This window comes from Vicia villosa, linkage group LG5 (assembly GCF_029867415.1).
Source record: "Vicia villosa cultivar HV-30 ecotype Madison, WI linkage group LG5, Vvil1.0, whole genome shotgun sequence".
Lineage (NCBI taxonomy): Eukaryota > Viridiplantae > Streptophyta > Magnoliopsida > Fabales > Fabaceae > Vicia > Vicia villosa.
The window spans coordinates 74448383-74462925 of record NC_081184.1 but is presented as its reverse complement, the minus strand read 5'-3'; positions in this window follow the sequence as shown (position 1 = coordinate 74462925).

The window sequence follows — 14543 nt, the reverse complement described above, 5'->3', positions numbered from 1 at the left end:
ATGGCCACTTGTGAACCAATATTCAAATTACTAAGAAAAGATCAGACGGCCAGGTGGAATAATGATTATCAAAAAGCATTCGAAAAAGTGAAAGAGTATCTGCAGGAACCTCCGATACTAATGCCTCCAGTTCCAGGAAGGCCTTTGATTATGTACCTCACAGTTCTTGAAAATTCAATAGGATGTGTGCTGGGTCAACATGACGAGTCTGGCCGAAAAGAGCATGCGATATACTACCTTAACAAAAAGTTTACCGACTGTGAATCTCGATACTCACTGCTCGAGAAAACTTGTTGTGCTTTGGTGTGGGCTGCTCGCCGGCTGAGGCAGTATATGTTGGTTCACACCACCTTGTTGATTTCCAAGATGGATCCTATCAAGTATGTCTTTGAGAAGCCCGCTCTTTCTGGAAGAGTAGCCAGATGGCAGATGATCTTGACTGAATATGATATCCAGTATACTACTCAGAAAGCCATCAAAGGTAGTGTGTTGGCAGATTATCTTGCGCATCAGCCGGTCGAAGATTATGAACCAATGAAGTTTGAATTCCCCGATGAGGATGTTTTGTACATCAGAGATTGTAACATTCCCGGACTAGAGGAAGGACCCGAACCAGGGTCGCGATGGACACTCGTGTTCGATGGTGCCTCTAATGCACTCGGGAATGGTGTTGGAGCTGTGATTACTTCTCCTTCAGGTTTTCATATTCCGTTTACCGCCAGAATCTGTTTTGATTGCACTAATAATATGGCTGAGTACGAAGCTTGCATCTATGGTATTGAAGCTGCGACCGATTTGCGAATCAAGTACTTGAAATTTTATGGGGATTCCAATCTTGTCATTAGCCAGATCAATGGAGATTGGGAAACTCGCCATCAGAATCTGATTCCATACAGGGAGCATGTGATGAGACTCATTCCATACTTTGATGAGGTCACATTCGAGCATATTTCTAGAGAAGAGAACAATCTTGCTGATGCTCTCGCTACTTTGGCTTCCATGTTCAAAGTGAAATGTGCCAATGAAGCGCCTAACATCACCATCAATAGGTTGGACGAACCAGCATTTTGCTTTGAGGCTGATGTTGAATTGGATGGTAATCCCTGGTATCATGATATCAAAAAGTTCCTCGAAACTCAAGAGTATCCTCCCGAAGCGTCGGTGACTGATAAGAAGTTTCTGAGAAAGTTTACAGCTAAGTTTTACCTCAACGGTGGGGTATTGTACAAGAGGCATCATGACGGTGTGTTGCTTCGATGTGTTGTGAAGGAAGAAGCTTCGAAAATCATAGAGGAAATGCACGAAGGCGAGTTTGGTACCCATTCTAGTGGGCATACGATGGCTAAGAAGATCTTGAGGGCTGGTTATTATTGGTCCACTATGGAAACTGATTGTCATAACCATGTCAAAATTTGTCACAAGTGCCAGATCTATGCTGATAAAGTGCACGTGCCGCCTGTGCCTTTGAATGTCTTGACTTCTCCGTGGCCTTTCGCAATGCGGGGCATTGATATGATTGGAGAAATTAAGCCTACTGCTTCTAATGGACATCGCTTCATTTTGGTTGCCATCGATTACTTCACCAAATGGGTTGAAGCCGCATCATATGCAAATGTCACCAAGCAAAGTGATTACTCGATTTATCAAGCACAACATAATCTGTCGTTATGGGATTCCTGAGAAGATCATTACTGATAATGGATCGAATCTCAATAACAAGATGATGAAGGAGCTTTGTGAGTCCTTCAAGATCAAGCATCACAATTCTTCTCCGTATCGTCCAAAGATGAATGGCGCTGTCGAAGCGGCTAATAAGAATATTAAGAAGATTGTGCAGAAGATGGTAGTGACATACCGAGATTGGCATGAGATGCTGCCTTTTCCCTTGCATGGTTATCGCACCTCTGTGCGTACATCGACTGGGGTAACTCCTTTCTCACTTGTTTACGCATGGAAGCAGTATTGCCTGTTGAAGTTGAGATTACTTCCTTGAGGATTATGAAAGACGTCGAGCTTGACGAGTCAGAATGGGTACAAAATCGGATGGATCAGTTGAACCTCGTTGACGAGAAACGCTTAGCGGCTATTGGACATGGTCAGGTATACCAAAGGAAGATGAGAAAAGCTTTTGACAAGCGGGTGCGACCCCAAAGCTATAAACCAGGTGATCTGGCACTCAAAAGAATCATCCTTCCTCAGGGTGAACCTCGAGGCAATTGGACTCCGACGTATGAAGGCCCTTTTGTTGTGCAGAAAGTATTCTCTGGCGGTGCCATGATGCTTGCAACGATGGATGGCGAGAACTTTCCACACCTTGTGAACGCAGATGTAGTCAAAAAATATTTCGCATAGACCTGATAAAAAAAAGAGAAAAAAAAAAGAAGATAAAAAAATAATAATAATAAAAAAGAAAAAAAAAGAAAGAAAAAGAAAAAGGAAAATGAATCAGGCAAAAGAATGAAAAAGAAACAAATATACCCACTAAGTTGAAAACCCGAAAGGGCGGCTTAGGCAAAAAGGGATAAAAGTGAACGAGTACATCTCGCATGCCACCTTGGCAATCACCCTTCATACATGCTTGAAATGCTTAGGGCTCCCGACCGAGGGATAAGCAAGACTCCGTGTTCTTGAGTTTGCACCTGGCAGCTCAAATCCCTAAAGCATGCACAACATCCAATCACTTTGTTTAGGGCTCCCGACCGAGGGATAAGCAAGACTCCATGTTCTTGAGTTTGCATCGCTGGCAACTCAAATCCCTAAAGGCGCGCACAAGCCCCGTCGGGTCCACAAGTTCGGCGATGACACACCAATCAGTTGGTAAATCGGGCAGTGATCAATCCTAATGAGTACGGTCTTCCAAAGCAAGGAGATGAGAACGTTGAGGTTATAAGAGTGATAGAGGGATCGGAACCAATGGATATCTGTTTCACATTGCCATTCCTCTTGTATTCAAAAAATGTGTAGTTACCTTTTACTAGGAACTACTTCTGAAATGTGTTCGCTCTGTTACAAGCATTCTGGTTTCAATTAATAAACTTCTTTTCATCTCAAAAGCTGTTTTATTTTACTGTTTTGTTTGCATAAAACGTCCTGGGTTTGTGTTAAACTCTGCATATGAAAACTGCATTGCTTTTACAATACATGATTAGAAATGATAAAACCTTTGAATCTACTTCGAAGTCTTGTGTGACCAGGATGGCAGGCCAAGATGCCATGCTATATCCTGGGGCATTTTCATTTGTTTGTCTCGCAGGTACGTCCTTGCAAGCGCTTTGTATCAACATGTTGGCGGACCTAGTCACGAGAGATTCTCACTCCCCAGCCGAGTGCTTCCTAATGAGAGATTCTCATTCCCCAGCTGAGTACATTCAGATGAGACTTTCTTTGTTCCAAGATTCTCATACCCTCAGCAAAGCACATCTCGATGTATTCCCCGTGCATCTGAAATCTTATTCCCCGATGGAATGCTTTCTCCCTAGTTGAGTCATGATTGGACGGTATCTGATTCCCCAGCAAGCTCTTAATGAGGTTCCTTGCTCAAGTTCCTTGTTCTCCCCAGTAGAGGTTTTCTCTCCTCAACAGATTGACCTGTTTTCCAATGGAGTTGTTTTAACAAAAGGTTCTTATGACCGAGTTTCTTATCCCCGGCGGAGCTCTCCTATCCCTAGCAGATCGTTGTGCAGAAGTATTCATCTTCCCCACTGAGTTTCTTTCCTCAGCAGAGATTCATATGCATCCTCAACAGGATCTGTTCTCATCTAGGACTTCCCCAGCGGAATGCGTCCTACACAAGCAAGTTGGTCACTCCCCATCAGAGTTGTCTCCATGACTTGTCCTTATCTCCACATCCTCAGAGTGTCGAGAATTTGCTTCTCCAATGAAGTTGCTGATTTATTCCCCAAGCAGTTAAGAGGGATGTTCTTATCTTCAAGCAAGATTTATTCCCCAAGCAGAGCTCTCGCGTCTAGATTTGATCATCTCCAGCAGATTTCTGATCCATCTTTGCCAGCTCGCAGTTTGTGACTTCTGGTCACTCATCTTGTCCTCCCCGCAGAGTTCTATACTCTCTCCAGGACTTCTTCAGCAATTCAGTGCTCATCCGTTGTTTCCTTAAGCAACGTCCGAAGCATGCATCATTCGCATTGCATTCTCTAAGCATGTAGCGTCTTCCTTCTCGGAAACGTTATTCCATACACATTCATACATGCATCATGCATAAATCATATCATATCTGTCTCTTTCTGCAGGAAAGTTATCCAGATTCAAATGCTCCCAGAGAGCGATATTCGCCTAGTCATTACAGGGGCTTATCCTGATGTTTTGAATCAGAAGAGGACTGTTCTACTTATTTTCTGACGCAGCTCAGATCAGTTCAAAGACATTCCTATTCCCGATGCCCCCAGATCGGTGGAGTTATTTGTTCCTATCCTGATATCCAAATTAGTTGAAGGAACCGCCTCCGGATCTCTCTAGATCTTCCGAAGGAGCAAGCCCTCTGATACATCATATCAGTTGGAAATATCTACTCCCTAACGATTTAGTTCGTTCAGAAGAAGAAAATCGCCTGCCCAGTCCTGATGCCTAACCATCAGTAGAAGATGCTTTCTTTACCCGGCGTACACAGTTCGGAAGAGATATTTGTTGCACCCCAAAATTTGCCCTCTTTATTTGAGCTATAAGTTAATGATGACTTTTGTTTCGTCATTCAAAAATTGAAGAAAGATAATAAAGAGTTTTCATGGGTTTAAGAAGATAAGGTGTGAAGAATGGTTCAAATAGTGGAAATACGAGAAAATTCACAAGTCTTATTTGGAAGATGATATGAGCTTAGTTCCCGCGTGGCCCCAACCATTTCGACGATATCTACAACTTTTGTGTTCGGCTCGGAAGCCAATTCTTTGAGGAAGGTTGCCAGATTTGCAAATTACTTGAGGTTTTGCAGTGAAAAACGGTGCTGAATGTAGGGTTTCGGGCCTCAGAAAATTCATATCTCACAATCCGCTCGTCGGATTCGCTTGAAAATTTAACTGGAGCTCCGCACCATCATTAACAAAATTTCATATGTTCGGACCGAAGGCCAATTAGCACTGAAAACTCCCAGCATTTTAAGGATCGCCGCGTTGTTTCGGTAAAAAATGTTCTTTCAAGTGTGTCGCGCCGAGTTCGAAAATTCATAACTTCTTCGATTTTTATCGTATGAAGTCCATTCCGGCGGCATTTTCTCAGAAATTTTGTTAGCTTCGATTCTTCATCACACATGCCTGTTCAGATTCTGAGCCGAAGATAGGGTTTTATCGAGTTCTTTGAGCGGTACTCACAAAATTCTGCGCAGTAGCACCAGATGAATCGGCGTTTCTCATCATTCAAACGCGCGTAATTTCTTCATCGCATATCGGATTGAGACGATTCTTGCAGAGACGAGTCAAGAATTTGGTCATCTTCATAGTGGCATTGGTTTCATTCCGGAATTTGGAGCCGAACCAAGTTTCCTTAAAAACGAGCCAAAATAAGACGCACCGAGGGCAATTTGGACATTTCGCGTTGACAATATATAAACTTTTTGCTCTTCACAAATCAAGGAAAAAACTCTCATAATTTCAATTCACCAAAAGATCAAAACACTTTCTCTCAATTCTCTCTCAATTCTCTTGGATCAAAACCACAAATTCTATAAAACTTTCATCAATACTCATCAATTTTCTTCAAGAATCAAGAACAACATGGATTGAAGATCAAGGTTTCAAGTTCGAACTCCCTCTCCCTCTCCTTGATCTTGCGCGCCACTCTCCTCTCCCCTGGGATTTGATTTTCGACTTCGCTTTTGTGTTCGCATACGTGTCGTGTTTGTGTTCGCGCGTCGATTTAGATCTCCATCCGGTAAGCTTTCGGATCTTGAATTAAGTGCTTAATTTTTTATCATTATGTGAATTTGAATCTAGATTCATATTGTGTTGTTGATTAATGTTTATTGATGATGATTGATCGATGAATTTGCATGTGGATTGATAGAATTGATAGTGATTTGATGAGATCTAATAATTGTTTCATGTGATTAATGATCGTTGTTGATGAGTTGTGACGTTATAGCCTTTGATCCATGAATTGTTGGTAATTTTGTGTGCATAATTGTTAATGTTCATGTATGTTACTTGCGACGCACTCAAAGTGTTTGTATAAATGCATGTGACAACTTTTTGCTTGATAATTGCCTTACTAAATGTTTAGGTCATGATTTAAGCTTGTTATATAACATGATAACTTGTGCATGTGCTAATCCTTGTGGTTTTGTTACATTAATGTGATCATTGGTGATGATATTCGAATGTCGAAATTGGTTGATGCGTCGCACTTAATATAAATGTTGGTATTAAGTTCATTTGATTGGTGAATTCATGGCTCTCATTCCATAAGATATTACATGGCGTTTAATTGTGGAATCAATACATGTTTGGCTTTTTTGATTTGGTGCTCAATGCTTGTTTGATTGTCGCTTGCAACGCGCTTCGTGTCGATGTTTGCCTTGGATATTCCTATATGTTTACTTTTGCTAATTGCCTTGAATTTGTGCCTTGCTTCCACATGTGTTTCATTGTGTATTGCATACATTTTGATGGCTTTTCATGGTGTTGGCAAATTGGCTTTGGTTTTGATTGGATGGAATTGGTTCCCAAACATAAAAAATAGTAAAAAAGTGATTTTCAAACAGTGGAACCCGGTTCCTAGCTTTGGGGAACCGGTTCCCATCCATCAGAGGCCAAAACGGGTGGCAGAATGCCCTGGAACCCGGGTTCCCAAATGGGGGAACCGGTTCCCCTGTGTGTTTTTTCTCTCTAACTTCAATCTTTCGTATCTTTTTGCTTGTAACTCCGATTTGCACGTTCTTTATATCGTTGGAAAGCTTGTGAAACGTGCTATCTCATGAGATGATTGATATTGATTGATTGTAGATTATTCATGTTTGTTTTCCCCTTTACATTTGTTGTTCATTTTATGTGTGCGTTAATTGTTCATTTTATCTTAGCTTATAATGCAATAACGCAATTCCGATTGCGATGTTTGTTATCTCTAACTTGTGTGCTAGTGTGTAAGGCATTTGGATAGTCACCGATCGATGCTTATTACTTGAGTGTTCCGCTTTATTTGCGGGACACAATTCCATTCACTCGTATCGTGTTCTCATCCTGGAGACACGTTCCTATTACTTTATATCTGTTTGCTTGGATTGCTTGTTCCTCTTGCAGGTGTATTGTGATTATGCTCGACGCATACGTCGACCCTTGTTTGCTTACATGGCTAATCGGTGTGCTGACTATTTGCTTTTGCTTTGCTAGCTCGCTCGCGGGATCCTAGTTTCCTTACTCTATTCGCTTTAGTTTACGGATCATCATCCGTTTGGTATTGATTCCGTTTCATTTTATTTCTCTCGCACTTTATTGCTTTCTCGCATCATCCTTTAACATGAGAAGTAGGACCTAGACATGCATCTGAACAAGTCCTCGAAAGAGGCTCTGTTTTTGTTGGTGTGTTTACATTTGTGCTTTGCGGCAGGGAGTCACGGTGTAATAAGTCCTATATGGCACTCCGTTAAGTCCTCATGGAAGGCATGCGGAAAGGGTTAGCAATCAACCCCCGCCTAGTCTCATCGAGTCTGTTCAGTATGCGCACGCTATGCTTGGCTCACTTCTGAACCTGCACAAGATCTTGTTATCGAGTATGTCAGGAAAAGGGTTCATGCAACCGGACCCCCGCATTTCCTATAGCTCGCGTTGTTCGACGTTGATGCTCGGTGTACGCACGCACCGTTTTTCCTTTCAGATCCGTGACGGCTTGGTTGCTGAGAGGGATCCACTCCTCTTGTCTATGGCCCGATCGCTTTTGCAAGGTCTAATGCTTGGTTGACTCGGGTGATTCGCTCCCCTTGGCTATGGCGGGACCGCTTTTCTACCATTCGCCCAGTGCCGTTGGTTTGTTTGCTTTACGAGCGGATGCTCGTTTGTGTGCTCATTGTTTGCTTTCGCTTTTCCCCGTAGGTTGCTAGTTTAGCTTAGACTTGTACCCTTTGTATGATAACATTAGGTAGCAAGCTTTCCCCCGTAGCTTAGGTTTTCCTCATGCATTCTTTAAAACACAAACCACACTCTTTGATTTTCTTTTCTTAAGAGCTTGTTATTTCCGCTCCATTCCCAAGCATAAGTCTCCAAACGTCAAGCAGCGGAGTGTGAATGTAATTCGTTCACCTAAAAAACACAAAACAAACAGAAATTAGTTAGCCGAGCTACGGTAGCTCTGATTCTGCAAAACAGATACGTAGGCAGCGGGGTAGGGCCCGTGCGAGCATAATCCTTTCTTTTCCCTACATTCTGCATTCATTTTAGTCCAGATTAGCGTAGATTTGTTACACACCCATAGTTTTAGACACAGGCGTGGATACCATCGAGTACGATGGGCGCGAGGGGTGCTAACACCTTCCCCTCGCATAACCGACTCCCTTACCCTTTTTCTCTGGTCGTGAGACCGTTGTTTTGTTTTGTGGTTTGCTGGCATTTCCTTCCTTTTCAGGGTAAATATGTTAGTGGCGACTCTGTTAATTTTCGCGGTAGCGACACCGACAGAAAATGATAAAAACGAAATTCAACAGTTTTCAGAATGGTTGTTAAGAATCGGTGAAGGAAAGGTATCTGAGCCAAATGACGGTGTGGCTGATTTTGAAATTCCACCCGACTTGTTGATAACACAATTCGAAAACCCAATTGTCGCCATTGTTGATGCTACATATCCTGACTTTATTCACAATTTTCATTCGATACATTACCTTAAGGGTCGAGCAATTCTTGCTTCTACATTAGAAATTGTGGACGAAATAAACAATCATATCCTTGAATTAATGCCAAGTCTACATCTTTCTCAACAACTTTTAAAAACTTCAACTCTTCATATTTATTTCACTTAACTCATTCTATTCTTCATACAGGAGACATGCGGGATTACTACAGCTCCAATTCTATTAATAAGTCTGAAATCAATGACGACACGGTGGTAAATATCCTAACTCCAGAATTTCTCAGTTCGCTCTATACATCTGGTTTGCCTACCCATCATTTAAGGTTAAAGGTTGGAACACCAATTATGCTCATGAGGAATATTGATCAGTCTGAAGGACTATGTAATGGAACAAGGTTGATAGTAACAAAATTGGGAACGCATGTTATTAAGCTTCAATAATAGCTGGAAAGAACTCTGGCAATCAGGTTTACATCCCACGAATGGATATGTCACCTTCACAATCACCATGGCCGTTCAAGCTCAATAGAAGACAGTTCCCCATTATAGTGTCATATGCTATGACAATAAAAAAATCCCAAGGACAATCTTTGGATACTGTTGGTTTATACCTACCAAGGGATGTTTTTACCCATGGACAAATATATGTTGCACTATCAAGAGTGACAACAAAATAAGGAATCAAAATATTAATACATGATCAACATGCAAAAGTTAAAACAACAACTACAAATGTAGTTTACAAGGAGATCTTAAACAATATATAATTCCTCTGTTTGTACCATATCTGAATTCATTCACATTGGTTTCACATCAAGTTGCTTTTATTATACTATTTTTAAAATTTCATTAATTTGATTTCTATTAAAACATAAACTCGACACAATCTTTGAATGTTTACTTATAAGTAAACACTGAAAAACATCAAAAACAATTATAGTGACATCTGCCAGTTACAACAATATATTAACCTGGAAACTTATAAACAAAACATATTGCAGAACAAGATCTGACATCAACTCGAAATACAATACATTCACCTGCATCAATTGTATGACATCTACAAAAAATATCCCACCCAGGACCTAACTCTGTATTATAAGGATCATGAATGTTTGACAGTTTCATTGTTGTTGACATACCGCTGTCCCCACACAAAACAAGAGCTTCATACCCACAACTTCCCAATATTCTTGCAGTATTTAACCCAACTTCTGCAATACAAATACAAACTGTTAATTCACAATATTACTCAATTAAACCTTAAGCAAAACAACTGAATAGTATGAACAACAGTTACTAAACTAATTTTCCTTCAATTAATGAAAATTGAGAAACTGTAACAACAAACGAATGAATGTTGTCATCGGATGTGTATCGGTTGTGAAAGTACGGTAAATCCATCCAATCTGCCACCTCTTTAAACCAGTTAATTCCAAAATTATTGTCCCCATAATAACCAAATTCCACAATAACGTCTGCAGGAAAATCATAATATGCTTCCAACAAGCACCGCCCACTTATTATCATGGGATGATCACCAACTTTATTAAAGATCAACTCATGGTGGACACCTTGGTTGTTGAGCACTATCCAACCTTTGTTTAATTCGTCATCGTAATTCAGTGTGAATTCTGGATATATTTCAGGATACATCTTCAAATTTATAAAAGTTAATTTATGAGTGGAGATAATTTTATCATATACAACAACATAACACCTATGATTAACTCTTTACGCAAGAAACTGCTGTACATACCTGTGAACATACTTTGGCAATTAAAAAACAATCAATCTGCCTGGAATGAATAAGAACTCCTGTTTTATCCATTTATTAAAAACCAACAACACAACTTGCTTTTGTATGAAACTCAAAACACAAAAAACTATTTCTCTTTCAATCAGGTTTTATGTCTATTTATATAACCAAACACACTGACAAACATATATAGTATCAATATTGTAACATTCCCATTTAATTTCAGTTATAAACATTCGATATAAAATATCTTATAAAACACATATATTAATATTATAACCACACAATAAAAATAATATTTCATTAAACATACTGAAAAACGTATCCAACAACTAACATGAAACATAAACAACCATGTTAAAATTACATCATCCTTCTGCCACCAAAAAACTAACACAACACCACAACTAATACATACCTATTGCAACACACTTATAACTAAAACTCTCATTACATAACACACTCATAATTAAACAACAAAACACAACTTATTTCCACTAGCATCTTTGCCTTTAATTTAACCACAATCATCCACACATGGATCTGTTGACCACTGCCACAGCAACCATTTGTGTTCCAGGTTCCACTGATGTACAAGGTTTGTCGCGGATTACAAATCTCAGCCGGTCGCCATCTTGGATGCATCCTTCCTTCACAAATTCGCACCAACCCTTCCAAAGATAGCTCTCAACACAATACTCTCTCTTGGCATAATGAAGCTCACACTTGAATACCCTTTTGAAGTCAGAATCACAAAACAAGACGCGCGTATAGCGCTTGTCCATGCAGTTGCAGATGACTTCTTAAGGAAATTGCTGCAAAGATGCCATATAATATATCATCTATAAACATACAACTTAAATTGAAGTAGTGGAAATTCAAAGAACAGAATGTTCAACAAAACTTAACCCAAACGTAACTAAGTTAATATACTTACAACCACATTTTCAGCAGCTACCTTCGCAGAATCTATAACCTTACACCAGGAATAGTATTTGTGCCCATCAACTTCCTTGGTATCGACGGATTCCACCCTCCTGTACCTCTTTTCTTTTTGATTCATAACTGGTGAAGACCTCTTGTCGCCCACATCTCCAGTCGCCAAATTGTTATCACGTTGCCCCTCAGTGGAACTTTCACCGACAACATCTTTCCCTGTTATTTTGCTCCATAAGCGAGCACTTCTTCTACGACCACTGACATGCACCCCGTTAACCTCACTCCCAATATTCAACATTTCCCAACTTCTCTTCCATTCTTTCTGAATCCTCCTCTCATCCAACACCCTCTTAATGAAAACCTCCTTTTTCAGCCTATCCCATGTTTCTTCAAATTCCATCTTCACTGCGTTCCTGCTAAAGAAAAACTTTTAATAATCAGTATATAATTTCTAAAAAAAACGTGAATCATCAAATAAACATGCAAATATAAATACACCATCATGTATCAGCATTTGCTGACCATCCCATGAACATGACAAAACAAATTTACACAGACACAATCACCTTCGAGCAGAAATCATTGAAGTGTTGTCACCCATTTCATTCATACCTCCACCAAACTTCTGAAAAAGTGGTCGTAAAACGTTTGAGGGCATAAACCTTATATTAAAAACAAACAAATGTAACGTATCCAAACCACCAAAATGTTTCGTACGTCATATGAAGTAATATATTCGTCTGCTCAACAGTAATGACACTAAAAGCCCATTACTAGTTACACCTGGCCATTCATCTATTACAACCACCGAATTTTTTAATTTAGTCATTCTTTTCATTAGCAACTTAATTCAAAACGTTTACCGTTATCTTACAAGTAATAAACAGACCTACTAAATAACTCCAACAATATTAACACTAAACTTCAATTTAAATTAAACACATTAAATCATAAACCAACAAACAAATACTAAAGTTCACAAAAAATCACATAACCTTTGGAACATGAAAAAAATTGTACTATTTGAGACTTAATAAATATGACAGCCCAACCTAGCAAAATATCTTTCCCAGTTTTATGTCAATGTAAAAATCACCATGTAACTGTAACCTTATTATTGGAACTTCATTATAAATTATTAAATCACAATACCCTATGGCAACTTGAGTTAATAATATAATTTATTCAAAACAAAAATACTTTCATAAGGATCACACAGGTATCTTATAATTTAATAGATATGAAACTACATTCAAAATTCTTTTAAAATTGTTCACATGCCCATCAAAAACTACCTGAACTCCACCCTGCATCACTAAAAAACTTACACAACAAACACTTCTTGTCTCAAAACTACCATAGTATTAGGAAAACCAAAACATATTTACTATTACAGATTCAAATCCAAACCACCCTAAGCCTTGATCAACGTAACATACAGACGTCTCGTAGGGGTCTCTATTGTGAACCACAAGACATCTCCATTTCCAACATTCATGTTCTTCGCATACTCGTACCATCCTCCAGCCATAAATTTCTCCTTCTTAAACACCTTTTCGTTTCGCTTTGTGCAGCCAATCTCCATATAATAGCTCTTCCGAATATCTTTGTATATAAGCTCAGTCCCTCTTTGATTCCACAACAGGTAGTGTTTGGTAACACAGGGAGGAAAATGCTGCATCCAAAACAGATACAATGTAAAATCATTGTCCATATGTTTTATTTCCTAACACATATAATGATTTTCACAATACTAAAGCATTACCTGCACATTAGTCAGCGTGCTCTTTCCATCTTTCACCTCTACACTCCAACTATAATCCACAGCGTATCCTTCATCCCCTGAGTCATCACCGTCCGAATCAGAGTTGTGATCGTCCACATATGGATCCTTCAATAATTCAAGAACTCGCATCTGATTTACACTATATCTTTCAAACAGCCCTTCATATTCATCATCTGAGCTATCATCTCTGCAGTATCATCTAAAACATTACAAACTGTCTTTCAAATAACCTAAAATACATGCCCTAAAAACACAATACTTACACAAATTTAGCCTTCACAGATTTTCCCATAAGGCCATCTCCAACAACAGTTACACCACTTCCCTTCCCACCATCAATTTCTAAAGAACTGCATATGAAAAACAATCATAGTAACATCAAAACAACATCACAACATACACAGATGCTGAAAATACAAAGACCTTATCTTGAAAACAACTCTTGCACACAACTATATTATATATCAAAATCACATACAAAATTACAGACTTTATAAACTTAAAACATACTGACTAATTTAGAATGTTTTACCCTTTTAAATTACCGGTTACAGATGTTTCCACGCATGATTAGTCAGGAACACCAACAACTTCTCCTACCTTATTCATTCCTATGTCATCACCCCCATCCTTAATATTCTCAACACCAACTGGTTTGACCATATAACTAAATTCTTCAAATGATATCAGCTTACACTTCTTCCCAGTCTTCTCCACATGCTCTTCCTCAGCGTACAGGTAGTCAGTGTATAGCTCTTTTAGCTTTGAATCGTAGACACTAACAACCTTCTTAGATGAACAACTGCATGCATTCCAAACTTTATTATCATTGTGGCTCAATAAATTAAAAAAGTAATAAATCTACACGATCAATAGAACCACACAAATGGGTACCAAACGACAAAAGTGCATGAACAACTACACTATTCTACCATCCGATTATATATCAAAACATCTCTATGAACTCCATATCTACAATACTACATACTTCTTTCTAAAATAAACTGAAACCACAAAATCGTGGCCGAAGAACACCCATGTAAGAAGAAATATACAGTGTCACTAATACAGATGAAAATCACAACTTACACGTACCTTTCATCTTCCACTTTCCGGTCGGGGTTCGTCATTGTTGTGGTCTGCGAAGTAGATAGCAGAAGCGGTTTCTGAAATGACCAACAACCTACAAAACTTCTATTTCGAAAGTACTTCTAAAGTTTGTAAACGAAAAAGACAAAATGCAGTGTACCACTACTGACTCTTGGTATCCTAATATGT